The sequence below is a fragment of the Mesoplodon mirus genome (assembly GCF_964341445.2).
Source record: "Mesoplodon mirus genome assembly, chromosome: 8".
NCBI classification, from domain to species: Eukaryota; Metazoa; Chordata; class Mammalia; order Artiodactyla; family Ziphiidae; genus Mesoplodon; species Mesoplodon mirus.
Window position 1 is genome coordinate 103,479,639 of NC_138984.1, and position 24,301 is coordinate 103,503,939.

The window sequence follows — 24,301 nt, forward strand, 5'->3', positions numbered from 1 at the left end:
AAATTGGAAAATAAGAGACCTAGGTGTGTAAAACAGATAATAAAACTACAGAAAAGAAAAATTAACCTAACAAAATTTTTGCTGATCTTTTAAGTACTTAATTTTGAAATCATTTTAGATTTACAGAGAAGTTACAAAATAGTATTTCTTCCCCCCACTTCCCCTAGTGCTTTCTCATATAATAATCATATATTTACAAAAACTGTGAAAATAATATTGCCAGAATACTATCAACAGTTTTATTCAAATTTCACAGTTTTTTCTATTTATGCCCTTTTTCATAGAATCCAATCCATGATACCCATTGCAGTTTGCCTTCATGACTCTGTATTCAAGGTTAATGTGTGACGGTTTTTTGGTCTTCCCCTGTTTTTCATGACCTTGTCGGTTTTGAAAGGTACTGGTCAGCTATTATTTTACAATATCCTTCAATTTGGGTTTGTTTAAGATTTTGTCATGATTCAACTGAGACTATGGATTTTGGAGAAGAACTCACAAACATCAAGTGCCCTCCTTGCTGTATCAGACAGGGGGTATATGATCTCAATATGAGTTAATTATGGTGATATTGATATTGAACACTTGGTTAATGTGGTACCTGCCAAGTTTCTCTACCGAAAAACAATTATTTTTCTCTTGCCAGAAGCTATTTGTTACAAGTGAGATACAGTCCACACCTAAGAGGAGTGAATTAAACTTAATTTTTAGAGGGCTGGTTACCAAACAATTAGTGGACATACATTAAAATCAACACATCAATTAATAGATAATTTTAGGGGATATTTGGATTCTTTTCAAATAACCTTTTTCTTCGTCATAATGTTTCCCACAATTTTTTATAACATTCATCAGTGCATTTTGCCTGCAGCAGTAATTACAGTGATTTTCTGTATCCCTCACTCCTTCTCCATTTATAATTGGGACTTTTTCTCCAGGCAATGCATCCCTTCTCCCCATTCATTTATTTACTTATGCTACCATTTATTTATATCAGCATCAACTCCCTGATACTTGTTTTGTTATTTTGATTATAATTCATTATAATTCTATTATTATTTATATTGCTACTCAGACTGTTCCAATTTCAGCCACTAGCAGCTGTCTCACATGCCTCTTTTTTTTTCTTTCTTACATTCTAGAACTAGATGTGCCAGACTCATATTTTCCCTGCTCATTTGCTAATTAGCCATTTCTCTAAATAGTTCAGTTCCTTTTATTGGTGAATAGTGTTTAGAAACCAAATCTGTGCCCCAAGTTTTGCTCACTACAAAAAATTCTTTCTTATAATATCTATCCTTCTTACAAATTTATGTCTTAATTTTGTTCCAATGATGGTGTTATTTCTTCATACTCAGTTTTATCTTGTAGTTTTTTCCTCTAGGTTTAATTTTTTTTAATTATTAAAAGCTGGACATGTGGTAGAGAACATTAGATACCACTATGATTGAAGTTAAACTAGCCTTTCTTTCTCCAAGGGCTTTAGTATGGAAATTTATTTTAATATTCAATATAATCAGTAGTTCAGCTGAGTGTAAAATTTGAGATTGATCACATTATCCTAAGTGCACTCCAGGCTTCATGTTCTGCTTGTGATTTATTTGTGTTATCTGTGCTCATGATACCTTGTGTTAGTTTGTGGACTAATTTGTCAGAGAATTTGTATCAAAGTTTTCCTCCTTCTTGTCTTGGAGCATCTCTGCTTTGTTTTGGATTTTTCTTTTGTATTGCTTTTCCCAAAGCTGCATTCACTGTAACTTTTTCTTGTCATTTCCTTTATTTCTTGCCAATGTGGTGCTGTGGCACAGAGAAGCATTCTTTGGTATTTTTACCAAGTCTTAAATTAAGGCAGGCACTGTGAAACTTTGGGCTTGTGGCATTTGAGTGCTCTCTTACCCCTCCCTCATTTGGGATGCTGGTCATAGCATATATTCCTGCATTGCCTTGTGGGTAAAGTTTTCTTATTTTTCTTTCCCTATTTACCATACCTTAATGGCAATGTGTTTCCTCTGGATTCCGAAGCTACTATTTTTATTTTAGCTTTCCTCTGCAGAGTAAGGTTTTTGGTTCACAGATAGAAACAAGATTGATCTGGGCTGAAATCCACTCTCAGCCATTATGGTGAGAGACTATTTCGCAAAATTCTTACCAATTTTCCCTTTAAGGGAAAGCCTATGAGAGGGTCAAATTCCTCTTTATCCAAGGTCTCCATGTGAGCCAAGAATTGGGCTTTAGCAATTTATTAAAAATTTCTAGGGGGATAGCTTCAAGATGGCGGAGGAGTAAGACATGGAGATCACTTTCCTCCCCACAAATACATCAAAAATACATCTACATGTGGAACAGCTTCTAGTGAACACCTACTGAACACTGGCAGAAGATCTCAGAGTTCCCAAAAGGTGAGAAATTCCCCACATACCTCAGTAGGGCAAAAGAAAAAAGAAAAAACAGAGACAAAGAATAGGGATGGGACCTACACCTCTGGGAGGGAGCTGTGAAGGAAGAACAGTTCCACACACTAGGAAGCCCCTTCACTGGCAGAGATGGGGGGTGAGTGGGAGGGAAGCTTTGGAGCCAAAGAGGAGAATGCAACAACAGGGGTGCAGAGAGCAAAGTGGAGAGATTCCCACACAGAGGATTGGTGCCAACCAGTTCTCACCAGCCTGAAAGTCTTGTCTGCTCAGCCACCGGGACGAATGGGGGTTGGGACCTGAGGCTCCGGCTTCGGAGGTCAGATCCCAGGGAGAAGACTGGGGTTGACTGTGTGAACACAGCCTGAAGGGGGCTAGTGCACCAGAGCTAGCCAGGAGTGAGTCCAGGAAAATGTCTGGAACTGCATAAGAGACAAGAAACCATTGTTTCAGGGTTCACGAGGAGAGGGGATTCAGAGCACCACCTAAACAAGCTCCAGAGAAGGATGCAAGACGTGCCTATCAGTGCGGACACCAGAGATGGGCATGAGATGTTAAGGCTGCTGCTGCAGCCACCAGAAAGCCTGTGTGCAAGGACAGATCACTATCCACGTGATCACTTCCCCCCAGGAGGCTGTGCAGCCCGCTACTGCCAGGGTCCTGTGATCCAGGGACAACTTCCCTGGGAGAACACATGGCGTGCCTCAGGCTATTACATCACGCTGGCCTCTGCTGCTGCAGGCTTGACCCGCATTCCATACCCTTCTCTCCTCACGGCCTGAGTGAGCCAGAGCCCCCTAATCAGCTGCTACTTTAACTCAGTCTTGACTGGGAGGGTAAAAGACGCCCTCAGGTGACCTACATGCAGAGGCGGGGCCAAATACAAAGCTGAACCCCAGGAGCTGTGGGAACAAAGAAGAGAAAGGGAAATCTCTCCCAGCAGCCTGAGGAGCAGCAGATTAAATCTCCACAATCAACTTGATGTACCTGCATCTGTGGAATACCTGAATAGACAATGAAACATCCTAAAACTGAGGTAGTGGACTTTGGGATCAACTGCAGACTTGGGGTTTGCTTTCTGTGGCTAATTTGTTTCTGTTTTATGTTTATCTTAGTTTAGTATTTAGAGCTTATTATCATTGGTAGATGTGTTTATTGATTTGGTTGTTCTCTTCCTTTTTTTTTAAAAAAATATATTTTTTCCTTTTTCTCCTTTTCTGAGTGTGTACGTGTATGCTTCTTTGTGTGATTTTGTCTGTATAGCTTTGCTTTTACCATTTGTCTTAGGGTTCAATCTATCTGCTTTTTTTTTTGTATAGTTTTTAGCACCTGTTATTATTGGTGGATTTGTCTTTTGGTTTGGTTGCTCTCTCTCTCTCTCTTTTATTTTTTTACTACTTTTGTATTTTTTAATTTTTAATAATATTTAAAATGTTTTTATTTTAATAATTTATTATATTTATTTATATTTATTTCTTTTTATTTTTTTTCTCCCTTTTCTTCTGAGCTGGGTGGCTGACAGAGTCTAAGAGTCTTGGTGCTCCAGGAAGGAGAGGTGAGTTCAGGACATTGATCCACCAGTGACCTCCTGGCCGCACGTAATATGAGCTGCCAAAAGCTCTCTCAGAGATCTCCATCTCAATGCTAAGACCCAACTCCTCTTGACAACCAACAAGCTACAGTGCTGGACATCTTATGTCAAACAGCTAGAAAGAGAGGAACACAACCCTGCCCATTAGCAGAGAGGCTGCCTAAAATCATAATAAGTTCACAGACACCACAAAACACACCACTGGACGTGGTTCTGCCCACCAGAAAGACAAGATACAGCCTCATCCAACAGAACACAGGCATCAGTCCCCTACACCAGGAAGCTTATGCAACCCACTGAACCCACCTTACCCACTGGGGGCAGACACCAAAAACAACAGGAATGGCGAACATGCAGCCTGTGAAAGGAGATCTCAAACACATTAAGTTAACCAAAATGAGAAGACAGAGAAATACACAGTGGATGAAAGAGCAAGGTAAAAACCCACCAGACCAAACAAATGAAGAAGAAATAAGCAGTCTACATGATAAAGAATTCAGAGCAATGATATTAAAGATGACCCACAATCTTGGAAATAGAATGGTGAAAATACAAGAAATGTTTAACAAGGAACTAGAAGAACTAAAGAGCAAACAAACAATGATGAACAACAAAATAAATGAAATTAAAAATTCTCTAGAAGCAATCAATAGCTGAATAACAGAGACAGAAGAACGGATAAGTGATCTGGAAGATAAAAGAGTGGAAATAACTACTGCAGAGCAGAATAAAGAAAAAAAGAATGAAAAGAATTGAGGACAGTCTCAGAGACTTCTCAGACAACATTAAACACACCAACATTGGAATTATAGGGGTACCAGAAGAGGAAGAGAAAAAGAAAGGGACTGAGAAAATATTTGAAGAAATTATAGTTGAAAAGTTCCTTAATATGGGAAAAGAAATAGTTAATCAAGTCCAGGAAGCACAGAGAGTCCTATACAAGATAAATCCAAGGAGAAACATGCCAAGACACATATTAATCAAACTATCAAAAATTAAATACAAAGAAAAAATATTAAAAACAGCAAGGAAAAAAACAACAAAAAACATAAAAGGGAATCCCCATAAGGTTAACAGCTGATCTTTCAGCAGAAACTCTGCAAGCCTGAAGGGAGTGACAGGACATATTTAAAGTGATGAAAGAGGAAAACATACTCTACCCAGCAAGGATCTCATTCAGATTCGACAGAAAAATTAAAAACTTTACAGACAAGCAAAAGCTAAGAGAGTACAGCACTACCAAACCAGCTTTACAACAAACGCTAAAGGAACTCCTCTAGGCAGGAGACACAAGAGAAGGAAAAGGCCTACAATAACAAACCCACAGTTAAGAAAATGAGAATAGGAACATATATATGGATAACTACCTTAAATGTAAATGGATTAAGTGCTCCAACCAAAAGACATAGACTGGCTGAAAGGATACAAAAACAAGACCCGTATATATGCTGTCTACAAGAGACCCACTTCAGACTTAGGGACACATACGGACTGAATGTGAGGGGATGGAAAAAGATATATCATGCAAGTGGAAATCAAAAGAAAGCTGGAGTAGCAATTCTCATATCAGACAAAATAGACTTTAAAATAAAGATTATTACAAGAGACAAAGAATGACACTACATAATGATCAAGGGATTGATCCAAGAAGAAGATATAAAAATTGTAAATATTTATGCACCCACCATAAGAGTACCACAATACATAAGGCAAAAGCAAATAGCCATAAGAGGGGAAATCGACAGTAACACAATAATAGTAGGAGAATTTAACATACTGCTTTCACCAATGGACAGATCATCCAAAATGAAAATAAATAAGGAAACACAAGCTTTAAGTGACACATTAAACAAGATGGATTTAATTGATATTTACAGGACATTCCATCCAAAAACAACAGAATACGCTTTCTTTTCAAGTGCTCATGCAACATTATCCAGGATAGACCATATCTCGGGTCACAAATCAAGCCTTGATAAATTTAAGAAAACTGAAATCATATCAAGTGTCTTTTCTGAATGCAGTGCTATGAGACTAGATATCAATTACAGGAAAAAATCTGTAAAAAATGCAAACACATGGAGGGTAAATAATACACTACTAAATAACCAAGAGGTTACTGAAGAAACCAAGAGGAAATCAAAAAATACCTAGAAACAAATGACAACGAAAACACGATGATCCAAAACCTATGGGATGCAGCAAAAGCAGTACTAAGAGAGAAATTTATTGCAACACAATCCTAGCTCAAGAAAGAAGAAACATCTCAAATAAACAACCTAACCTTACACCTAAAGCAATTAGAGAAAAAAGAACAAAAACAACCCCCCCCCAAAGTTAGCAGAAGGAAAGAAATCATAAAGATCAGATGAGAAATAAATGAAAAGTAAATGAAGGAAACAACAGCAATGATCAAAAAAACTAAGAGGTGGTTCTTTGAGAAGATAAAAAAATTGATAAAGCATTAGCCAGATTTATCAAGAAACAAAGGGAGAAGACTCAAATCCACAGAATTAGAAATGAAAAAGCAGAAGTAACAACTGACATTGCAGAAATACAAAGGATCATGAGAGATTACTACAAGCAACTATATGCCAATAAAACCGACAACCTGGAAGAAATGCACAAATTCTTAGAAAAGCACAAACTGCCGAGACTGAAACAGGTAGAAATAGAAAATATAAACAGAACAATCACAAGCACTGAAATTGAGACTGTGATTAAAAATCTTCCAACAAACAAACGCCCAGGACAAGATGGCTTCACAGGTGAATTCTATCAAACATTTAGAGAAGAGCTAACACCTATCCGTCCCAAACTCTTCTAAACTATAGCAGAGGGAGGAACATTCCCAAACTCATTCTATGAAGCCACCATCACCCTGATACCAAAACCAGACAACGATGTCGCAAAAAAAAAGAAAACTACAGATCAATATCCCTGATGAACATAGAGGCAAAAATTCTCAAAAAAATACTAGCAAACAGAATCCAACAGCACATTAAAAGGATCATACACCATGATCAAGTGGGGTTTATCCCAGGAATGCAAGTATTCTTCAACATATGCAAATCAATCAATGTGAGAAACTATGTTAAAAAATTGAAGAAGAAAAATGATATGATCATCTCAGTAGCTGCAGAAAATGCTTTTGACAAAATTCAACAATGATTTATGCTAAAAACCCTCCAGAAAGTAGGCATAGAGGGAACTTACCTCAACATAATAAATTCCATATATGAGAAACCCACAGCCAACATCATTCTCAATGGTGAAAAATTGAAACCGTTTCCTCTAAGATCAGGAAAAGGCCAGGTTGCCCACTCTCACCACTATTACTGAAGATAGACTTGGAAGTTTTAGCCACAGCAATCAGAGTTGAGAAAGAAATAAAAGGAATCCAAACTGGAAAGGAAGAAGTAACACTGTCATTGTTTGCAGATGACATGATATTATACATAGAGAATCCCATAGATGCTACCAGAAAACTACAAGAGCTAATCAATGAATCTGGTAAAGTAGCAGGATGCAAAATTAATGCACAGAAATCTCTTGCATTCTTACACACTAATGATGAAAAATCCGAAAGTGAAATTAACACAACACTTCCATTTACCTCTGCAACTAAAAGAATATAGTACATAGGAATAAACCTACCTAAGGAGACTGAAGACCTGTAGCAGAAAACTAGAAGACACTGATGAAACAAATTAAAGATGATACAAACAAATGGAAAGATATACCATGTTCTGGCATTGGAAGAATCATCATTGTGAAAATGAATATACCACCCAAAGCAATCTACAGATTCAATGCAATATCTATCAAACTACCAATGGCATTTTTCACAGAACTAGAACAAAAAATTTCACAATTTGTATGGAAACAAAAAAACCCCGAATAGCAAAAGCAATCTTGAGAAAGAAAAACGGAGCTGGAGGAATTAGGCTCCCTGACTTCAGACTATACTACAAAGCTATAGTAATCAAGACAGTATGTTACTGCCACAAAAACAGAAATATAGATCAATGTAACAGGATAGAAAGCCCAGAGATAAATCCACACACATATGGTCATCTTATCTTTGATAAAGGAGGCAACAGTATACAATGGAGAAACGACAGCCTCTTTAATAAGTGGTGCTGGGAAAACTGGAAGCTACATATAAAATAATGAAATGAGGACAGTCCCTAACACCATACACAAAAATAAACTCAAGATGGATTAAAGACGTCAATGTAAGATCAGACACTATAAAACTCTTAGAGGAAAACATAGGCAGAACATTCTGTGACATAAATTACTTCAAGATCCCTTTTGACCCACCTTCTAGAGAAATGGAAGTAAAAGCAAAAATAAACAAATGGGATCTAACGAAAGTTAAAAGATTTGCACAGCAAACCACAAACAAAATGAAAAGACAACCATCAGAATGGACAAAATATGTGCAAAAGAAATAACTGAGAAAAGATTAATCTCCAAAATATAGAGGCAGCTCATGCAGCTCTATATCAAAAAAACAAACAACCCAATCCCAAATGGTCAGAAGATCTAAACAGACATTTCTCCAAAGAAGATATACAGATTGCCAACAAACATATGAAAGAATGCTCAACATCACTAATCATTAGAGAAATGCTAAAGCTACACTGAGGTATCACCTCACACCAGTCAGAATGGCCGTCATCAAAAAATCTACAAACAATAAATGCTGGAGAGGGTGTGGAGAAAAAGGAACCCTCTTGCATTGTTGGTGGGAATGTAAATTGATACAGCCACTATGGAGAACAGTATGGAGGTTCCTTAAAAAACTAAAAATAGAACTTCCATATGACCCAGCAATCCCACTACTGGGCATATACCATTAGAAATCCATAATTCAAAGAGTCATGTACCACAATGTTCACTGCAACACTATTTACAGTGGCCAGGACACGGAAGCAACCTAAGTTTCCATCGACAGATGAATGGATAAAGAAAATGTGGCACATATATACAATGGAATATTACTCAGCCATAAAAAGAAATGAAATTGAGTTATTTGTAGTTAGGTGGATGGACCTAGAGACTGTCATATGGAGTGAAGTAAGTCAGAAAGAAAAAAACAAATACCGTATGCTAACATATATATGGAATCTCAAAAAAAAAATGGTTTTGAAGAACCTAAGGGCAGGACAGGAATAAAGATGAAGATGTAGAGAATGGACTTGAGGACACAGGAAGGGGGAAGGGTAAGCTGGGATGAAGTGAGTGAGTGACATACACATATATACACTACCAAATGTAAAATAGATAGCTAGTGGGAAGCAGCCTCATAGCACAGAGAGATCAGCTCAGTGTTTTATGTCCACCTAGAGGGGTGGGATACAAATGATGTGAGGGAGATGCAAGTGGGAGGAGATACGGGGATACATGTATGTATAGGTGATTCACTTTGTTATAAATCAGGAACTAACACACCATTGTAAAGCACTTATACTTTAATAAAGGTGTTTAAAAAACAAATTCTAGCTTAATCTCCTTGTTAGCTTGCATAGTCTGGCAGCATCTGCCCAAGCAAGCAAATTCTCAGGTCCTGTATCTCCCTGCAGGTTCCTATCTCTTCCCAGATTTCATGTTAGTTGTTTACCCTTCAACCTTACTTTTCTGATGGATTCCAGAAGCGGAATTATTTGCACTTTGTCCAGCTTTTTTCTTATTTTAAAGGTGACAGCAATGCTTTTGCTTGCCTTCTCTACATCTCTGAGGTGAAAACTTCCTCTCAACTAATTTTTTAAAATGGCATAATGATTTCATATCATTAGTGGGATGTACTCTAAGGACAAACATAACTATGAAGAAATCTTAAACTTCAATTAGTTGGTTTATTTTTAAAAGTGATACTGATATTGTAATTCTGTAATTATTTTATGAACATTGTAATATGAAATAAGTTGGTAAATATATTAATATTCATAGGAACCAAGGTTTCCTCTGTAAGAGAAAATTAAAAAGTGAAGAAATGTAAATCTGAATTAGAAATGCCAAAATGAATTCAAATATTTATAAGTATTAAAATACATATTTTTTTCTAATTCTATCCAATGAAACGTTAGAATTTTCACATAACACAGATGTTTGTTCTAAGTATCATTTCCTTCTAAAAGTTACTGAACCATTACAAAAGTAGTTCATTTTGAGTATGGGACAGGAAAAATATAGTACCAGCTTCAAGCTCCTTGTTTGGCCATAAAACAAGCAGGTACACAAACACTAATGAGGTCATACCTAAAAGGAAAATATGCTGTAATAAGAAAACCATCATTTTGTAACCATTAAAGTAATACTTAGGCAAGAATCTTCATGCATGCAAAATCAGTTGTTTAAAACAGGTAGAGAACAAGATAATTATGTTATCTCAAAATATCATCCCATAAACTGCTTACAAATTATGCTTATGAAGGGACAGTATACCTTTAAAATGGAGATATCTGGTGTTTGCCAGCTTAACCAATTCATCAAATTTAGCATCACCAATATTGGGACAGTCTGAAATCATGTCTCTTGACACAATGCAAAAAGTGTACTCTACATCAAAAAGAAAACTCTACATAATTTTCTTGTCAAAAAATGTTTAATATGAAACTAACCTTGAGTAAATAATCTGACAAATTCAGAATATGACTGATTACACAGAATAATGGGCTTTGAAACCTCAAAAGAGTCACATAATGAGAAACATGGGGAATGTTCTAGAATTAAAGAGATTAGAGACAATCATCAAATACAACATATAATCCTTTATTGAATACTGAATTTTTAAGAAAGACAATGAAATTCACTTTCAGAGTAAATGAGGAAATGCGAATGTGGAATTTATATTTGGTGAGAACAGAATTTAATTGAAATGTTAGTGGTGTGATGATGTTACAGTGGTTATGTAGGAAGTTATTCTTAAAAGGAACACATGGAAGTATAAAAGGTAAAATGTAATATCTGTAACTTAAAATATAACACTACATACATGCATGCACATGTGTGCATGCAAATTATATGTGAATAGAGGGGGAAGAAAATTAAATGTGATGAAAGTTTGCAATTCATGAATCCAGGTTAAATGTAAATGGGTTTTCATTGTCCTATTGTTCAGAATTTTAAAAAAAAACATTTTATTTTATAGTGGAGTATAGTTGATTAACAGTGATGTGCTAGTTACAGGTGTACAGCAAAGTGATTCAGTTGTACCCATAAGAGTATCCATTCTTTTTGCACTAATATTTCCAAAAAAGTTTGCAAAATAAAAATCGTAAAAATTTACATCAATGAAAATAAAATGACAAGTAATATGATTAAATGGTAAATACTTGGTAAAGAAAATACCAATTTTTCCTCAAAGGAAGTGATCATGGAACCTCCAAAGTAGATGAAAATTGGCATAAATTTTTATATATGTTCAAAATGTTGGGTATATCTACTTTTGTATTTGTATAATCAAAACAATGCATGCACATGTTTACAAAACAAACATTTAAAATGTCTTCTGATGTTTTTCCATCTCTCCCCACCTTAGCCTCACTCTCCAGAAGCAATTTCTTTTACCGATTTCTGTTTTATTTTTTCACCTGCTGTTTCTACAGTGACCACTCCCCCAAGCATATGAATTCTTTTTTTCTGTTTAATGCTCTAGGTAAATGCACAAATCAGAGGCTGTTAAAAAAATACCCTAAATTTCTTATAAATTACAGCCACTGCATTAATCAGCAAGATTTTAAAAGTATGATCACTCTTATTTGCAGTAGTGTATAACCAGAGGACTCAATGTTAGACAATGCAAGCAAGTTAACATGCAAGAAAAACAATACAAAAGTTGTCTGACTAGTAGAAAATTAGCCATGCCCTGCAGTGGGTATAATACTAGTTGTTTCTCAGGACAGGCGCTCCAAAAATTATTTACTGATTCACTAGTAAAAAGGTGCAGCACAAATTCAAGGTGTTAATAAAATTAATAGATAATATGAAAATATTATTATCAATGACTGCCTCACTCCTTAACCAATTTCCCTTCTCTGTTCTATTCAAGCTCCTTCAAATAATGTTCAAAGGTTCTCTACTCAATAACACACACTGACCTTGGTTTCTGAGCCTAGATCTAAAGAACAAGTTTTACCAGGATTATCATTTCTCTATGCATTTATTAGGAGTATAATTTTGACCCTACTAATTGTCAGGTATTGACAGACAGTCATTCTCAGTGTGTGGTCACTGAGATGACCTGGGAAATTTTCAGAAATGTAAATTCCACAGTCCCTTTGTCGCATACGTACTGAATTAGAAACTCTGGAGGTGGGGCCCAGGAACCTAAGCTTTATTAAGCCATTCATGTAACTCTTGGATAAAATAAAATTTAAAAGCACATTGATAGGGTAAAGAAGGTGACATATGTATATATATATGATAATATTTGTTCTTTGTGACTTACAGTAAAGTGTAGGAAATTGTAAGGAACACAGATGCAAAATAAAAATAAAATGTTTCCAGAGTAAGAGTCATGAGATATGTAATAGAATAAATACATGCTGTTACAACATAGACTATTATATATTATAAAATCCACACATATGGATTCTAAGATACATATTTGTGTGAGTGTGTGTGTGTTTCACAAACATAATTTTTTATTTGCTATGTGGAATAAAGACTGGGTAAGAGAGGCACAAAAGTTAGAGACACCAGTTAAGAGGGTATTTTATTACAAAGGTACAAAATAATAGGAGAAGGCAGTTACAGAGGTAATTAGGAGACAAAGCCAATTTAGGAAATTGTGTTTCTTTCTAACTGATAGAATTCCAAGAATTGTGTTTCCTTTTTTAAACATCTTTATTGGAGTATAATTGCTTTACAATGTTGTGTTAGTTTCTGCTGTATAACAAAGTGAATCAGCTATATGTATACATGTAATCCCATATTCCCTCCCTCTTGTGTCTCCCACTTACCCTCCCTATCCCACCCCTCTAGGTGGTCACAATGCAACAGTTGATCTCCCTGTGCTATGCAGCTCCTTCCCACTAACTAGCTATTTTACATTTGGTAGTGTATATATGTCAATGTTACTCTCTCACTTGTCCAGGTTACCCTTCCCCCTCCCTGTGTCTTCAAGCCCATTCTCTACATCTGTGTCTTTGTTCCTGTCCTGCCCTTAGGTTCATCAGAACTATTTTTTTTTTTTTAGATTTCATATATATGTGTTACCATACAGCATTGTTTTTTCTCTATCTGACTTACTTCCCTCTGTATGACAGACACTAGGTTCATCCACTTCACTACAAGTAACTCAATTTCATTTCATTTTATGGCTGAGTAATATTCCATTGTATATGTGTGCCACACCTTCTTTCTCCATTCATCTGTCGATGGACACTTAGGTTGCTTCCATGTCCTGGTTATTGTAAGTAGTGCTGCAATGAACATTGTGGTACATGACTCTTTTTGAATTATGGTTTTCTCAGGGTATATGCCTAGTAGTGGGATTGCTGGGTCACATGGTAGTTCTATTTTTAGTTCTTTAAGGAACCTCCATACTGTTCTCCATAGTTGCTGTACCAATTTATATTCCCACCAACAGTGCAAGAGGGTTCCCTTTTCTCCACACCCGCTCCAGAATTTACTGTTTGTAGATTTTTTGATGATGGCCATTCTGTCCGGTGTGAGGTGATACCTCACTGTTGTTTTGATTTGCATTTCTCTAATGATTAGTGATGTTGAGCATCCCTTCATGTGTTTGCTGGCAATCTGTATATCTTCTTTGGAGAGATGTCTGTTTAGGTCTTCTGCCCATTTTTGGATTGGGTTGTTTGGGTTTTTTTGGTTTTTTTTTTTTTTTTTTTGCAGTACGTGGACTTCTCACTGCTGTGGCCTCTCCCGTTGCAGAGCACAGGCTCTGGATACATAGGCTCAGCGGCCATGGCTCATGGGCCTACCCACTCTGCGGCATGTGGGGTCTTCCCAGACTGGGGCACGAACCCATGTCCTCTGCATCGGCAGGCGGACTCTCAACCACTGCACCACCAGGGAAGCCCTTAAAGTAATTATTGATATGTATGTTCCTATTACCATTTTCTTAATTGCTTTGTGTTTGTTTTTGTAGGTCTTTTTCTTCTCTTCTCTTTCCTGCCTAGAGAAGTTCCCTTAGCATTTGTTGTGAAGCTGCATCTTAAATAGAAATAAATGGTCAATTCTAACCAGAAAGAAAGAGGATTTCTTCATGAAAAAGATAATAATTATGAGTCAAAATCATGACCTGGAATTGGCCACATCTGGACACTAGTAAACTATGCAATTTTTTATTATTCTCCCAATTAGCTAAACATTGAATCCAGGCTTCAGGACTCACTTTTTCCCCAAGCAGCATAATTAAGTTGTGAAACCTTTCTGCTTTTTTTGGTTTCCTCTGGAATCAAAGTCTTATTCTGAACTCAGTTGTTGATGGGAAGTCCCTGCCCTCTTGTTTCTCCTATGTCTACCTTATTTCTTCTGTGGATTCCCACCTGGATCTTACTATCTGTGGAAAATGGTGACTGATGCTCACTGTCCAAGATGTTCTCATTATTCAGTTTCCCAGTGCTGGGATCCTCCAACAACTTGAATTCCTTTAAATGTCCTACTTTGACATAGAATTGAAAGAGCTGACTCTATACACCCTGCCCAGCTTCCCCACAACATACCTGGGTTTTGATTACTAGTAAATGTTAAACTAAGGATGTAATCCAGAACTGTGACTTCCAGAGTAATATTCCTTCTCTTCTTTTCTTGTAACTTCTGATGACTTTTTAGTTATCACCTTTTAATTCCTCTTCCTTTCTCTGTTGTTCTGTCCTCTGTATATAGTATATGCTATGGTTAAAATATTTATTACAGTATGCATAATATATTGTATATATGAATGTGGGTAAATAAATATTTGTATACACTTAAACACACCCATTTTATTTTTAAGTGAATCCACACATGTATTAGTCAGGGCTCTCCAGTGAAACAGAATCACTTACATTTAATTATTTACATTTTTTTTCAAAGTTGGACCCTTTATTTTTGGATTGTCACCAAAGTCATTTTGGCTTGGAGACATACTGTGAAGTTTCAGAGGAAAAGTGGGTCAGTAGGTGACAGGAGAATGTCTCTCAGCTGCACCAACCATTTCCTTATAGGGAGGAAAATCAGCCACACAAAGAATAAAATTGGTTTTGTTGTTCTGGATAAACAAAAGGAAGGGGTGGTCCTCACAGAACCTGGGGATCATTCTTACAGGTGGCATCATCATGAAGGCAGCAGTGGTGGCCATTATCTCCCTGCCTTCTTCATTGACATCCACGAAGGACCTGTGCAGTACCTTGGGCAGAAAGAGGTCTCTCTTGGATGACACTCCAGAAGAGTTGCCCTGGCCTGCTCCAAGGCATCCATCATTCCCAGACTGCAAACAGTATCCTGTCTGTCCTATTTCTCCACCAGTTTAAAGCTAAGGAGGAAACTTCCACCTCTTCTTCATTCATCATGTCTAGTTTTGTCCATTCTATGATTTTCTCATAAGTAAGTTATTTTTCCACCCTTTTCCAACTGGTCTTTTCATCTGGAAGCATGATGAACATATACAGCTTCTTGCCAATATGGGGAAGCACCAAAATTTTGGTGAATAGTTCTCCTATATAGGTCTTTTTAAAGGTATATTCCTTAAATATCATTTGCACAGGCTTGTCTTCATTCTTGCTGACTTTCCATTGTCTTTCTATGGTCTGCACTTTGTTAAGTTGATGAGCCCAGTTTCCTTTGAATTAGATGGCATTCACAGGAATCAGATTAGTCACTGAATTAACTGAATTTGGAGACAGCAACTCTATAATTTTACCTTTTAACTTTTGGCTACCCAGGTGTTCATGTGGTTTCTGGACTCTTCTGGAATGTTGCTCAAGTCGACTCTTCCATCTCTGCTTGGTAGAATTTGCAACAGGAAACTCTGAAAGATGAGAGGAAATCACAGGACTTTTTTCCAAGGAGACCGCTGGCTGTTCTAAGCAAGTACAGTGTGCCAGTTCTGTTAACTTTGATGAGGAGTAACTGGAAACCCTGGTGAGCATCTTCACCTCTGCCTCTGCTTTTACTTAAAGAAATGCCTGGGACACCTGGGCTGTGGTTTTTCCACTTGCTCCCATGAAAACCATGACCAGGGCAGAGAAGATGCTCATGGGGTAGAAAAACATGTTTCTCAATATCCATACAAGTCAGAAGTATATTATAATATACTTATGTATAACATAATTACATACATATGTGTGTGTGTGTGTGCATGTGTGTATATATATATATATACACACACACACACACATATATTTCCTTTGGAATAAGGAATTGACTCATATGATTAAGGAAACTGAGAAGTCTCAAAATCTGCAGTCACCAAGCTAGAGAACTAGGAGAGCTGATGGTGTAGCTCCAATCTGAAAGCCAACAGGCTGGAGACCCCACAAGAGAGGATCCAATGTTTCAGTTCCAGGGAAAAACCAGGAGATGCCTGAATTCCCAGTGAAGGTATTCAGGCAGGAGGAGTTTTTCTTACTCAGACTTTTTGTCCTATTCAGGTCTTGTTACTTAGTAAGAGGCTCACTCATAGCGGAAAGGCCAATCTCCTTTACTTAGTGCACTGATTGAAATGCTAATCTCATCCAGAAAAACCTTCAGAAACACATCCAGAATAATGTTTGACAAATTGTCTGGGCACCCTGTGGCCCAGTCAACTTGACATATAAAATTAGCCATCACAACACATAATTAAATACAATTAATCTTTGTATTCAAATATTTGCCAAGAATATCATTACCTTTATTTAAGAAAATCTTTATAAGCAGATATTTGAACTAGAAACCTGCATACTTTGCAGAGAAGAAAATCCTCCACCTCCTGTTCATGTTCCAGGATAAGATGCTTATTTTACATGATTGAAAATTGGAAAAGTGATTCTGGAAGTGGGTCAGTAGAAAATCAGAAAGCCTTCTAAAGGTAAACTCATTTAAAAGTGGGTTAATCATGGTCTTATGGGTCCTCCACCTGCCCCCCCCAACCGAAACAAGGTTTGCTACTGTAATGAGTTTGAGCTTTTTTCCAAATACATTTTTTTATCAAGAAGAAAAATATTCTATCTTCAGGTGTTTCTCTGAGTATCATTGTTTCATATTCTATTTTAATTATCCACTAGATACACTAAAGTACATTAAAATAAAAGTGAAACGAAGTCCCTTTTAAATCAACATGTGGAACAACTCCAGAAATGATTTATAATACATTCATTCATTCTGGGAAGACTTTGCCACATATGGATCTGCCACATGGGATTTTTTTTTCCCTCAAGCTGTCAACTTTGTTACTAAACCACTGAGACTACAGTTTTTGTCTGAGGCCAAATCTCTCATTCTTTTTCTTTTCTGCAGACCTCTCACTGGCTTCAAAGAGGAGAAACAAGGAAGAAGGGCTTTCTTTAGTTCTTGGGAACTGGGGCAGAAGTGCTTTTTCACCATTTAACAATACAAAGTAGGAGAAGAAAAGATGATCATAGCTAACTTTACTGTAGCAACTTATTGCAGGGGGGAAATTGTTACATCAAACAGAAGCTAGATGCTTTCAGGCATTGCTTCCATACTAATCCTCTCTCTTGAGCACAGATAAGGGAAAAGAGACGTATGGCTGTCATTTTATTCTATTATTTAATAGAGACCTTCATCCAAGACAAATGGGATTTTATTAGGTAAAAACTAAGTACAAATGTGAATCATCTATTCTGGTCTTGTGGAAAGGCTCCTTTTATGCTTATTCTAAGCCTTGCTTTCACACTTACTCATTAATTCTGTTGAACTAATGCAACAATCACTTTCTCTGAGTACTGTTAAAATATTTTTAGGGTCACAAATTTACTCATGGTCTTATCTTCTGAGAGTTTCAAAGTAATGAAACCTAGGACTAGTGCAGAGATTATAAAGAGGGGGCGATTTTCTCTCCTCCTGCACATGGGAAATGTTCAATAAATGTTAGCTGTCATCATTGCTATTATGAATATTAATTGTTATTTGCCCTCTCATTCCCCCATTGAGACCTGTCTGCTATCCCAATGCCACCACCAAAACACACACACCTGCATACTGGCAGAACAACAGCCTACCATTCACATTTACACTCAGAGAAATCCAACTGAAAGATTCCACACTGACCCATTCACAAGGGGGTTAATGTACATCCCTGTACCTGAAGACAAGAAGAATGCCATCCTCACCCGCTCCCCAACCATAAGAATACAAGACTAAGAGGAAAAAAAAGGAAAACTTTCTACTTAGTTCGATACTGCCAAGAGGTCCCTGTATGATGCAAAGGAATAAGCCCAGATTTTTAGAATCTCAGCTTCCTGCTTTACTAAATCTGTGATCTGAGTTTAACATACTTGTCTATAAAATGGAGCTAGGGAGAATCTACAGCATAAAATATTTCTTGTCCCATCTCATGTCTCAGGGACTTAAAATCAGTAATTATGAAAGGGTCCAGGCTCTGCTAAAAATTTCCATCGATTTTCCTATAATTAAAAGTCAGGAGATTGGGCTAGAAAATCCTCTTCCAAGGTACCTTATGGCACTATGAAATTATGTTATACATAGATTCCTGAAGCTCCTAGTTATGTGATAGTCCTTAGTTAGCCTTTGGGAATTACCACGATCTTGACATTAATCTTTTTTTCCCCTAATTTCCCCAGTGATGAATTTTTTTGCTTTAATTTAATATCTTTGTAGGTTGCCAAAGCTCTGTAGGCTTAAGCTTCTGTCTTTTAAGCTTGGGTCTTATGAATTTAAGTACTCTCACCTCATGAGTTACAGCCAAGATAAGCATTCTGCTAGATGCTGGCTATACTTATTCCAACTATCAATATATGCTTAAGAACTGGGGGATAAACATAGAATGGATTTACAGACCTGTTCTGAGACTATCTCAGTTCAAGCCTCCATCAATCCTGCCATTTTCAGTAACATGGATGGACCTAGAGAAGATCATACTGAGTGAAGTAAGTCAGACAGAGAAAGACAAATACCACACGATATCACTAATATGTGGAATCTAATAGATGACACAAATGAACTTATATACAAAACAGAAACAGACTCACAGACATAGAAAATATAGTTATGGTTATCAGGGGAAAGGAGGATGGGAGGAGGAATAAATTAGGAGTTTGGTACTAACATATGCACACTATTATATATAAAATAGGTAACCAACAAGGACCTACTATATAGCAGAGGGAACTATACTCAATATTTTATAATAACCTGTAAGGGAAAAGAATCTGAAAAAAGAATATATATATATAAAACTGAATCACTTTTCTGTACACCTGAAACTAACACAACATTGTAAATCAACTATATTTAAAAACAAACAAACAAACGAAAAAACTCCATCAATCTTGAGTGGGGAGCCATGGTGCCCTTATGGTTTCTGGAGGTTAATATTAGCTCTGAAAATAAAGGTGGGCAAATTTTGAAAAGTAAAACAAGTATCAGTCTTTCTCTTTATAGTATTGAACAAGGAGGTTTTATTATTTTAAACTAAACACCTTGGCAACACTTTCCTAAGGTTCTGAAATTAGGTATTTTAATTTTCATTACATTGTGTATGACTTTAAACAAACAAACAAAAAAGCAGCTGAAGATAAGAAGAAACAGACTGTGCATTTCAGCTCCCAGGAAGACAATAAACTGAAATCCATCTCAGTATTTAGTCAAAGACTTCACAATTTTCCAAAAGAGGGAGAAGGAAGACAATTCCTTCAAAACCACAACTAAGTGCTGTGCTCAGACCACTTGACTTCCTGTTTCATTATTGCTGCTCTTGCAACAATACCAGGCAGCATGGAACACAAGGTATGTCTCATCTCCAGCCCCCACTTCCCACTCCCGCAGGCCTTTCAAAGACCCTACCCAAGGTCTCTGCCACTGGATACCCAGAATAGCCCAATCTAGAACTTACCTTATTTTAAAAAATGTAGCCATTGGTTTGTGTATACTTCAAGTTGAATAATAGATATAGTCTGTCTTCATGTTTGCTGATCTATCATCACGTTAGATCCTTTAATATTGATCATACATATTTTAAAGCTCCTATGATGTTTCCAAAATTTAGGTGACATCTGGGTCTGCCTTGTTTTCTCTTCATTTTTTTTCTTTTCATTTTTATGGAATTCTGGATATTGTGTTCAGATGAATAGTAAAGACGGAGGTAAATAATTTTCTCATCCATCTTCTCTCTATGTGGGGAATTGAATCTCTTTATTCAGTATTTTAGCTGGCTTTGGGACTTGTTTTTGCTACCTTCAGGGCACCACAGATTTCAAACATCTACAGGATTGGGATGCAAGTATGTAATGCTTAGAGTGGGACCTAGGGCTCCATAATATAGTTTTTTGAGAATTATATTACCATCCTCAGCTGTCGACTGCCCTTGTGCACCTGCCCCATGGGTGTTCCCTTTACTCTACTGCCCCTGTACTACCACTAGCCTACTTCTGCTTATAACTTTGCATCAAGTTATATAGAGGGAGTGTTCTTGCTTGGTTCTACAGTTCCAATTTCAGTCTTAGAGACGTCTTGTGATCTTGGACTACAGGAGTAAGAATTTTTCAGTGTTTCTTCCCCTTTATTGCAGCCAGAGTTGGCCTAGTGTTTGGGAAGGTTTTGTTTTTTGTTTTTTGTTTTTTTTCGGTATGCGGGCCTCTCACTGTTGTGGTCTCTCCCTTTGTGGAGCACAGGCTCCGGACGCGCAGGCCCAGCGGCCATGGCTCACGGGCCTAGCCTCTCCACGGCATGTGGGATCTTCCCGGACCGGGGCACGAACCCGTGTCCCCTGCATCGGCAGGCGGACTCTCAACCACTGTGCCACCAGGGAAGCCCAGGGGGGTGGTTTTGAAGGGAAAGAGTTTCCTGACCTTCACCCAGTAGTATTTATAATTGGTAGTTGACTTATCTTTGTGTCATTCAGAATCATGTACTCCATAGATTTTCTCATGTCCATGTCCAGTGGCAGAGAGATTTTTTCCCCCTCTTTTAGTCGTCTATCTTTGCTTGGGCCTTGGGAGCTGGAAGGTTTCATGCTCCTTCCCCACCAGTTTAAGTCTTTTGCTTAATATAAGAGAAGGATATGGGGAATAGTGGGATTTGGGTTCTGTAAGTCACTAGGGGGCTCTCAGCAGGTCTTCCATTCTGCCCTCAAACATTCTCTTGAATAGACAGTGGAGGCTGATGTAAAATAGTTCATGTGCGAATATAGACACCCCTTGGGTTCAGTGCTCTCAGTTATTCTAACCTGTCATGCCAGCCCATATTAAACTTACAGGAAATCATTAAAATTGTGGCTGTTTTATTTTTACCTATTTTTACAGCAGCCACCTCTTTCTCTTGTGCTCTGTCAACAGGGAAACAATTTGGTGTCCCATGTCTCCTTGTATAGATCTAACACTCTTTAGAATTTAATGCAATTTGTTGCCCTGTAGACTCAACTCTCTAATGGACTTAAGGAAAACTAATTTTTTTAATGGATAAGGTAGGAGCAATGTTTTCTTGTGGGTTCCTACATTGTAAGCAGAAGTGGAACTCTATATTGAAGTACTCTAATGTAAATTTCAGAAAATAAAATAGGTAAACTTTTAATTTCTAAAATATCTATGCTATTTATCTATCTTTGGATTTATGTTTCAGATTAGTTGATGCCTTTTTCAATCAGAGACATTAGAGGCACAGACATGACTGGCATTTTTCTAAGTTAAAGAAATTGAGTGCTTAAATTCTGCTCATCTCCTTGAACTTGTTTTCAAATACTCATCATGTCCATAACTTGTCATAGAAGTTCTTAAAGGGAATACTTTTCTGATGTGGATTCCCATTTTTAACTTTTTCTTATTGTGGTAAAAATACATAGGATGAGGTTCACCCACTTAATAAAATATTAAATGTACAGCACATTATTGTTAACTATACATACAATATTGTACCATGGACCTCTAGAACTTTTCATGTTGCATCACTGAAATGCATCTCGCCATTTCCTTCACCCCCCAGCCCTGGGAAGCCACCATTCTACTTTCCGCTTTTAACAATTTTGACTATTTTAGAGACCTCATATAACTGAATCATGCAGTATTTGTCCTTCTCCTACTTGCTAATTTCATTTAGCATAATATCCTCAACATGGATGAGACTTGAAGACATTATTTCAAACTTTTGATCACAATCCATAGTCCTAACAGTACCACAATATTCATCTATCTTACACGAGAGAAAATTGGCTGTTTAAACCAAGTATTACTTACGGTATTAAAAGTTGAATAAGGGGCTTCCCTGGTGGCGCAGTGGTTGAGGGTCCGCTTGCCGGTGCAGGGGACGCAGGTTCGTGCCCCGGTCTGGGAGGATCTGACGTGCTGCGGAGTGGCTGGGTCTGTGAGCCACGGCCGCTGAGCCTGCGCATCCGGAGCCTGTGCTCCACAACGGGAGAGGCAACAACAGTGAGAAGCCCGCGTACGAAAAATAAATAAAAAAAAAAAGTTGAATAAAACCACAAAATAAAATAAGAAAAATGCATTCTTGTTTCTTCAGTCAAGACTTTGTTGTTGCTGCTGTTAAGTAAATCTTCCTATTTCATCTCGTATCAAGTAACTCCTACAATATAGTGAACAATGACACAATAGGGAAATTAACACAACTGAAAATAGTTCTTAAGCTTCTTAGCAAGGATAAAGCCACATAGAAATTGTAGGCAATTGCAACAATAGTTAAATTGGTGGTCAAAAAGAAAACTGAGTCAGAGAACAGAATACAGAGAGAGGAAAATCCAAACTTCTAAACTCCTGAAATTGGTAGCATCAAAATGCGCCCCAACTGGAAGTAATTATAGTTCAAATTCATTGGTCTGACATAATCACCTGTTTCACATCATTATTTCTTCCAAATAAGCAAGTAGAGCAGATATTAGTTTGATGCAATGTAATATGAACAAGATTTGGAGTCATCAACCACGATTTAAATCTTGTACTCAGTCGTTCCATGACTTTGGATCACTTAGTTACTCATTTTGTTAATCTTGGTTTTTTCGTCTGTAAACTAGGTGCTAGTATCTAATTCTCAGTGAGTAAAGATTAAAGAAATGTATATAGATGTATAATGTATATAGCACAGTTCCAATCACATAGAAAGTATCAATTTTCTTTGTCTAATCTTATAAAAGCTTTCACAGGGCTTTGCAGTGCTTTATCCTTCTGCCTTCTTTTAAAACCAAGAGGCACTTGGCATTGGTTCACCTTGGAATGACTCAGCATCATCAGATAAATTCTCCCTGCTGTTAAGTCCTCTATCAATTACTGTCAGTGTAATTCAAGGGACAATTAATCACTTACTACTTATGAAATCTCTTCTCTTCCTGTCTGTATGGCTAATCAGCAGCCTGATCTTCAAATTAACTGTTGGTGACTTTCTCTACCTCTTAATTTGTAAGCACCTTGAAAGCTGAGAATGCCTTTAAGTTTTTCTCTTTCCAATAAAGTTTTAGCAAATACAGTAAATTGGAAAGTTGTCATGTTTTTGAAAATAAAGCATACTTGTACAAATCTATATTTAATAAGACATTCAAGGGTCCCATTTATTTATATGGTTTGCCCCTGCACTGAATATTCTCATTCAACTATGGGTATATAGTATTTAACATTTTCTGTCATTGTGTGTACGTTAATGTGTCTGTTTCAAGTAGCCTCTCTCCACTCAGCTTCAGGATTTCTAAATTGCTCTCTACTGTAACAAATCAATTTACATATCAGTGAATTTCCTTTATTACAACTTGAAGCTGACAAATTCTGTCTGGTGACCCAAAAAGTCTGCCAACCAAACAGGTAGATATGCTCTGTGGAAATAGTTTTTCTTAGTACCGTATAGGACTTACATTATAGATTCATTTTCTGTATAAGACTTACATCATTGTTTTTCAAAACATAGTACGTTATTGAATCATTCAGAAGGATCGTTAAAAGTACAGATTCCTCAGACATACTTAAATATTCTGATTAATGGAATAATATATAATAATAATAGTAATTATATAGTTGCAGCTGCCAACTAAGAAACCACAGACAACTCAAAGTTTGATCATTTTTATGGACTTAGTGTTTATGGTGACAACCTATATTCTCCTCCCCACCCCTCATATATTTCTTGCTTCTTCCTCTTGATTGCAAATTTTAGTGAGATCTTCCTTGCA

The 24,301-nt window shown here is 37.0% G+C and overlaps 1 pseudogene across 1 annotated transcript; it reads right to left on the bottom strand.

Moving 5' to 3' along the window:
• Nucleotides 1–15,130: 15,130 nt before the first annotated feature.
• On the bottom strand, nucleotides 15,131–16,229 carry LOC309809383 (serpin B6-like; annotated as a pseudogene). The gene has a single exon. The product of its transcript is annotated as a serpin B6-like (transcript).
• Nucleotides 16,230–24,301: the final 8,072 nt, after the last annotated feature.